This window comes from Austrofundulus limnaeus, unplaced genomic scaffold (genome assembly GCF_001266775.1).
Source record: "Austrofundulus limnaeus strain Quisiro unplaced genomic scaffold, Austrofundulus_limnaeus-1.0 Scaffold101, whole genome shotgun sequence".
In the NCBI taxonomy this organism is placed as follows: domain Eukaryota; kingdom Metazoa; phylum Chordata; class Actinopteri; order Cyprinodontiformes; family Rivulidae; genus Austrofundulus; species Austrofundulus limnaeus.
Window position 1 is genome coordinate 555,367 of NW_013952503.1, and position 8,058 is coordinate 563,424.

Here is an 8,058-nt window from a genome sequence, read left to right on the forward strand (position 1 = left end):
AAGCAATGAACACCACACCTTCTCTGGGGAGATCTGAAATATCAATGTAGACGAGGAGATGWGGGAAGAATGAAGGAAAGACTTGAGTGCCAAAGTGGGAGAAAACAAGACTTTCCTAGAATAACATCAGCTCTCACAGGACCAACCCAATTTACAACCACAAAACATCCCCCTTGCAGCCACAGAAAAACCTCTGGACGACCACTAATCAGCCCGTGGGAGCAGCACGGAGCCTTTTTGGGGTGAAAAGCAGAACTTTTTTTTCTCCCCCTCTTTGGACAGACACACTTGCCAAATGTTTCCACAAGTCAACATGCAGCTGAAAAAGACAGTCTAGTCTGAAACATTTACAATCAAAAAAGCCCTTTTTGCTCCTTGGTTCACTAATAAAATGTGTCCCAAGCCACACACCGTGCTACAACTGTGATTATCAACTGGTGGTCTGTGGGCCACTATCAGTTTGTTGCACGGGGGCCTTTCCGAGCAGTGGCAGGTGACATAAAACTAAAAATATTTAGCTAATTTTAACATTTATTATTATGGTCATACCTCAGGGATTAAGAAAAACCATTATTCATGTAAAAAAAAAAGAAAAATACTGTATATAGTTTATTTAAAATTGAATAAAAACTACAAAACTAGATTATTGTAGTGAAGTGGCTAACAGGCTACTAGTATGAGCTAATCAGCATGTGTCACTTTTTATATTACTGATGTAGGGGTCACCTCGAGTGAAATTATCAAGGAAACTGTCTTGGACCTCATTCCTCTGATAGGCCTTTTAAAGGACAGAAACTCAGTTCCACTTAGAACTGAATTTAGGCCACCTCAGGTCACCTTAACCTTTCAAAGAGACATTCTCTTTCTTCTAAATCAGATAATAAACAGAAGAATCTTCATCTTATTTGATTTAGTGTTCTCTTAACGGAAAGTATTACGCATTTTGATAATCAGAGAATGTTTAGCAAAGTTACAGGAGAAAAGAGTTCAGATCTCTTTTCTTCCTCAGTATGATTTCAATTATGTATGGTTTTTCTGTAGAAAAAATCTTATTTAACTAAAATAATATTTATGATTCTCTAAGCTTCTTAGTAACTAACAGTTTCCGCCCGGATGGCAGTAAGTGACGGACAGCCGTCAGTCACTCTGACAGCTAGACTCTCAAGAGTCAAAAGTTGAGCTGACAGGTTTTTGGCTCCTTCACGCCAATGGGGAAAACCTTACAGCCTGGATGACCAACGCCTGGTCGATCCAACTTCAGGAAACTCTCCAGAAGGAAGTTTTATTTTGAACCCTGGGTTCCAGTAGAGGCTTTGCCTTTTTCTACGGCTTGACGTGGACGCCAAGCTAGTCTAGAAAACACGCCTGAGGGTCACTCTACTGGACAGTCCTGAGCGGATTCTCTCAGCAGAAGCCCCGACATACCTGGCAGGTGACAGAACATCATCTCAAGGTAAAAGCTGGCTGTGTGTGACGTCGAGGTCTGACCAAAGCCGAGCACAAAACGCTTCACCCTTCTGGTTAAAACCCACATTATTTAAGATAAAAGTATAGGAAAGCTAACACCTTTGTTCCTCCTTTTTCTTAAACTCTTCCTTGCCAACCCTAAGATAATTGCCTCAAATGTCTGGTATTTAACATCTAAGCTGAGGTTTGTGTTTCTATTTAAGGGTGGTTAACAATTAAGAAGTTAAAAGCTTGTTATTGTTGGTCCCAAACTTTTATAGGAAATTAATTGTTCACAATCAAGTGTACTCTGGTGATTCTGTATGATTTGTAAAATAAATGATTGCATATTTATGGATCAAATCAACATTCACTGACTGAGAGCCACTTCTTGCATCCATTCATTTTTGCACTGGAGGAATGTTTACCCAAAATAAAAGAGATCCCTTGATAAATAAATTACTCTTATGACTATAAGAAGTGTAAGACTGAACTTTTACACTGATCACATATTTGCAAACAAATTGACAAATAAAAATTCTTAAGCTAGTCTTTTCTGTGGTGAAACATAAAAATACATATATACAGTATATATATTCTCATGTTAGCTTTGGTCAAAGCTTCAAAGAGCCGCTGCAGAGGGACCCAATGTGGCCCCAGAGCCACAGGTTGCACAACCCTGGTCTAGTCATTTAATAAGTGATGTTTTGTCAAMTAGTTATCAATAGAAGCAGGCTCAAGGCTCAGACTATATAAAGATTTGTTATGATCTTTTATGATAGGAGCTGAGCTTTGGTTATAAATTGGCATACAAGAAAATAAAAAAAGGATGAAAAGTCACTAAAATTCTTCATTACAGCACGATTGTGAATAAAGTCTGTTTGACATCTCCAATGTCAGTTTCTCTTAGGAAACATGTTTCTCTTATGTCCACATACAAGTATGAAATTTGACATGCACACACATCCACATGCATCTGGGAATGCGGGGGCAGGTTTGTTGTCCGTCATTCAGATGCAATAAAAGCCAAGCCAACACAGAGCAGCTCCTGTCAGAGCTCAGACGGAAGACAGGCTGGCCTTAGACTTTTTACAGCCCCCGGGGAAATGATTATTATACTCAAGACAAGCACAGCCGCATCCTTCACAGTAACCCCAAAACCCCAATCCTGAAGTCTCAAAGTGTCATTAAAACAGCAGACAGAGAGGTGGGGAAGGAAAACAAAAAAGGTCTGTGCATGCACAAATATGCAGAGTTGGAAGTGCTGAGGCAAGGCCACGTTTGAAAGAGTAATTGTCAGTATAAATATTTAGAGAGACTTGGCCTTATTAAACAGAAAGATGACAGAAAAGAAGGGAGTTGATGAATAAAAGACGGTTCAAGGGTAAGAGTGAAAAGAGCAGCAGCGAAAAGGGAGAGCCAAAGAAAGACAAAGAAAACTGATTGGAGGGGAGGAGAGTGAGAACAGGAACTGTGTTACCACTGCTCTACTTTGGAAACGTTCAGCCGCCTGCAGTTGACGTAAAAAAAAAAAAACACACCAAAACAGACACACATGATAAATACACACAAAAACTACACTCCTAAACTTCCTCAGGTAGTCAGATGTCAGCAACCTAAGTACTGTCACCTATCATTATGTCTTTAACACCCACATGATGTGCACGCACACACATACACATGCACATACACATTATGCTAATGGTGCCGTGACAGCCCTGCCATATTAACATAGTCCTTTCTGATCTCCTGCCTGGTCACGCTGACATTTCCATATTTCCCACCATTCGTCTGTGAAGAGGAAAATGAATCAGAGGGGTAGCGTGCTGGAAGGACGGCGGGATGAAATGATGAGACGAGAGACAGCCTGGGAATGCTCAAGTGATGGAGGATGAGAGCTGAGGAGGAGGAAGAGGAGAAGGGTGGTGGTGGTGGTGGGTGGGATGAAGTGCAAGGAAAGTGGGGATGAAGGTGCGAAACAGAATGTGGTGCCAGGAATAGAGAATGTAAGAGGGAGCGAAAGGAGAATGTGCAGAGAGGGAGGAGGAGGAGGAGGTGTGAGCTGTAAACAAGGTTAATAGGAGACAGTTGAGGGACAAAAGAGGAAAATTTGGAGGAGTGAGAGTGGAGGAAGATGCAAGGGGGCAACTAAAAATGGCTAGGCGGTGGTGGATGGGAGGGGTTTGTACAGGTGGAAGCAGGGTAAACTCCACAGCTAACCCTGTGAAAACCAGTGAAACAGAGTTACTGTGATGGAATAAGAAGCGAGAGGGCAGAAAGAAAAAAAATCTAATTTTCCTCTGTGGCTCATTTGAGCCGGCCGTGGCTTATAAAAACGAACATACGCTTATCAGTCTGTGTCCGCCCGCCTCGCTGCCTGCGACGCCTAATGGCATTCATGTCCTCTGCCTGATCCCCACAATGGTGGAGAAAAGCTCAGAAACACGATGGGACAGGGAGCGYAGGCCATCAACGAAAATATCTAAACGGCCTTCAGAGCTCAGTGGCGTCGCCGTTTCATCAAGCGGCTGGCTTTGCACTGTCAGGTGGGCCACAATGAAGCCTTCCCCCGCTCTCCACGTTCCTGGAGATTGCTTCCCACCCGCCCATTGTGCTGCGAGCGTGAGCGTGTCTAAGACGGAGCGCAGGAGGAAGAATGTGGGTGGGTTTCTTCCTTTGGCCTCTCCGGCACAGCTGTCTCAGTAAGCATTCCGAGCCTTCATTATTCCTCCAGGTTTGTGTGAATTTATTTCCATTATTTTCCTGTTGTTGTTATTGAGGAGCTCACCCTTCTGCACTCCTGAAGAATAATAACTTTTAGACAGGGAGTTAGGAGTGCAGCACAAACTAGATAAACACTCTCTTACAGGAGAATGATTTGCAGCCTTTCTGAAAAAATAAAAAATAAAAAAACAATTTACTGAGTTTTGCAAGAAGCCATCAGGTTTCTAACAGTGTAATGTTTAACAGACTTTGCAGGCGCACAGAATCTGTGAACATCGAGACAAGAATCCAAGTGTTAAAACAAAATAGCAAAGGATGATTTATCAGATCGTTTTGCTTCTTCTTTTTTCCCCCTGCCTCAAGAGTCTGCGTTATTTTCCCAGCACAACAGTGTTTGTGCATTTGCTCTGGCCTTGAATACAAGTGGTTTCTGAATGAAAGCTCCACCAAACCGGGAGTGCTGAGAAGTTCCCAATGTGCAATTTTGTGTTCTTTTGAGGGGAAAAAGCACAAAGACACAGATTCAAGTCAAAGAAAGCAACTTAAATTATTTTCTGTTATATTGTGCTGTTTTGGTTTGTCTGTGCAGCACAATTTATAGTGACTGCCTAAAAAAACCATTAAAACCTGCAACAGACTTATTAATCTCCGAATCCTTAAAAAAACAAAACTTTTTTTCTGCTACACTTTGAATGAAACTTTGGTCTTTCACAATTATTCTTTCATGAAAAGTCTTTGACACCAACAATTAACCGAGCCAAAGCTCGGTTGTCAAAACTTGCCTTTTCCTGTAGAGACGTTTAACCGAGATAAAGCCCAATCTTTGGAGAATCCAATTAGATTATTCATGCTTTTAATATTACTCATCGAGATCACTTTAATCCTCTTTGTGGGTGGGAGCAGTTGTGGAGCTGTTTGCCTTCAACATGAACAAATATTGGCCCTTTTTATTGGCTTTATTTCAGGCTGGATTTTTAGATTTAATTGTTTGCTTTTTAAGGTTTCAAAAGGTCTGGTATCAGACTACCAACTTTAAATTACCCTGCACCACTCAAAGGTTTAATAATACGGGGAAACAAAAAAGCTGATTTTCACCTGTTTGATGTCTGCCTCCAACCACAGAACAGCTAAACTAGATGGAAAATCATTATACAAGTTTAGTCATTCCTGTAGATCCACCTCCTCTTCAAAGATATCCACAGTTAACTGTAAAACTGCTACTTTGGTTTTGTCATAACTCTTCATTTCTATGTAACTGTTTAATAGGAAAAGCCTGCTGTGCAAAAAGTATTTTGGTAAAGAATAAAATAAATCAGGTTATTTTATCTCCTGTCACCGTGGATGATAGGCAACACTGTAATGGTCGATGAGTTTCCATTTCTGTCTGCTAGTAAAATATTTTATGATTCACCAGATGAATTTTAAAGAAAGTCTCAGATAGTAACCACTGGTATGAAGGTAATGTGGTAAACCTCCATATTGAAATATGGTGACTATTTTAAAATGATGACAGTATATTAACCCTCTGCAGCATAGTCATGTGACCARTTTAAATCACTCGCTGGAAAGATACACCTTCTGAGACTCTGAAGTCTTTACTTTTGACACAAATTGAAACAAACTTCACCAGTTCCTATTTGATGCGCGTTGCAGCAGCAGACAGAAGGAAACATGGTATTGTCATGGAAAAGCAACGCTCAATCCACAGTCAGTCTCATCCTTCTATCAAGCAAAAAAAAGAACATTATAAACCCCCTGACAAAGGCCCAAAGTTATTTGACAAGTGCCAAGAAAACCTACACGAAGATGAAAATAAAGAAACTCGAAAGTTGAATAAAGTTTGGCAACAATGAAGAGAAAGCAAGAGCAAGTACAAATATCCTAAATAGAGGTATTTAGATGTACATCTGCAACTTTACAGCTATAGAGCTAACATTTGGTAAGGTAGTAGCTGGGAGTCATGCCCATCACAAACCCTGAGCATTACAAGATAACGCTGTATAAACTTGGGCATGCAAGAAATATGGAAACRCGTTACTTTAAGGAATGCAGGCTTTAAATTTATTCAAGTACCCTGAATTATCAAACTAAATGAGAAAGCTGAATCAATTTAAACTGATTTTATTTTCAGTTTTCAGGAGTTCTAATCATTTAAAAACAGGGGTGCACTGATTGCAGTTTTCTGACCGATCACAGATATTTAAAAAGTCTGACCTGCCGATTCTAATTTTGGCCGATACCAATTTTTAAAATAATGGACACTGTCAGATGAATATGAAAATGTTTCAGTCTTATTTTATTGAAAGACATTGAACAATACCCTTGAAACAATACAAACTTGTTTTAACTGGACATTAGGTAGAGCTCAGAGCAATAAGGGGACAGTGGCTGATTTTCAGATCTTTGCGAAGATGGATGAGAAGCCGGTCTTTTCCACTGATCTTATTTAAGTATCCGCCGATATCTGATCTCACAAATTTAAGGAAATCATGTCAGTGCACCACTAATTTAAAACCAAACACTTGGCTTCAAATAGCATTACTTTAATTTCACAGCCTTATTTCAAGTTTGTTCATTTTTGAAAAGGGTTAAATTTTTATGTGACCACAGATACTAATAGATGCTAACACCGCAGTTAAAGCAGAAAGCCATTTACTTAGATAATAAATGGTTTCAATTCCATCAGTCATGAAAGGCTATAGTTTTGGACCTCCACACATAGCTTTCAATACTTTCCTCCTTTACTGCCTGACATGCAGTGAAATTACAGTTTTCTGTGACTGTAATTTTGGAGCAGCCTATTCATCTAAGTCCAACTGAGCTTTGAAAACTCAAAAATGTCAAATATATTCCTGCACCGCTGACATAAAAGTGTGATTTTCGACACTTTGGTTAACATTACCTCCCAATGTCCTGATGCATCTCAGTAATCCAGGTAAAAAATCAAAAAGAAAAAAATTGTGTAGGTCTTCTGGACGGGTTCTTCTCTAATGAAACGTTTTGTCTCTTCTCCAAGAGACTTCTTCAGTCTGACTGAAGAAGACTGAAGACTGAATAAGTCTCTTGGAGAAGAGACGAAACGTTTCATTAGAGAAGAACCCGTCCAGAAGACCTACACAATTTTTTTCTTTTTGATTACCTCCCAATGTAGCCGGCCTGATTTTGTGTGCAAYGTTGCGATTGTTATTAACAAAACAGATACTGCATTTATTAGAGAGTCGGGGCAAGATGGCGGAGGAGTAAGTCGTGTGTCGCGTGGGCTCCCGCTCCGACTTGTTCTGTTTGTGGTTCTGTACTAAATGTCCTTGCTGTTTTGAACATTTGGTCCGTCTGGACTCGACCCGAGTGATTCTTGCCTGGAAGAGTAGAAGAATGGCGACAAACTYGAGGAAAAGCAAACATTCTAGCTCGACGGCTGTTAGGCTTGACGCCGCTTCGGAGCAGACTGGAGCTAAAACYGGACTTTCGGGGCCCTCCTCTCCCTCCCGCAGCGAGGCGGACGCACTCTCCTTGAAGTCTGATATTCTTGCCACTATAAAAACCAATCTCTCAGCTGTGATCAAATCTGAAATAAAAGCGGCTTTGGCTGAAGAGTTTACTCTTATTAAAGGGGAGCTACAAGCGGTGAGAGCGGAGGTAGCTAACGGCACAATGCTACTGCGCGCAGACCTGGACCACGTTAAACAGAGCGTTAAGGAGGTGGAGGACGGCTTGTCAAACTGGTCCGATGAGGTTGTTTCTCTGTGCACCACCGTCTTGGAACTGAAAGAAGAAGTCTTTGGGCTCAAAAAGAAGTGTGACGATGTGGAAGGGAGCTGTGGCCAAGGCTCGAGCGGCGTTTACGGAGGTGAGGAGGTTTCTTCGCAACTGACGTGATGTTCGCTACGG

At 41.0% G+C, this 8,058-nt stretch overlaps 1 protein-coding gene across 2 annotated transcripts in view; it reads right to left on the bottom strand.

Annotated features, from left to right (window-relative positions):
- The window catches only part of si:ch73-22o12.1 (nectin-2), a 115,896-nt gene that overhangs the window by 76,272 nt on the left and 31,566 nt on the right, over nucleotides 1-8,058 (bottom strand). The window lies entirely within an intron of this gene.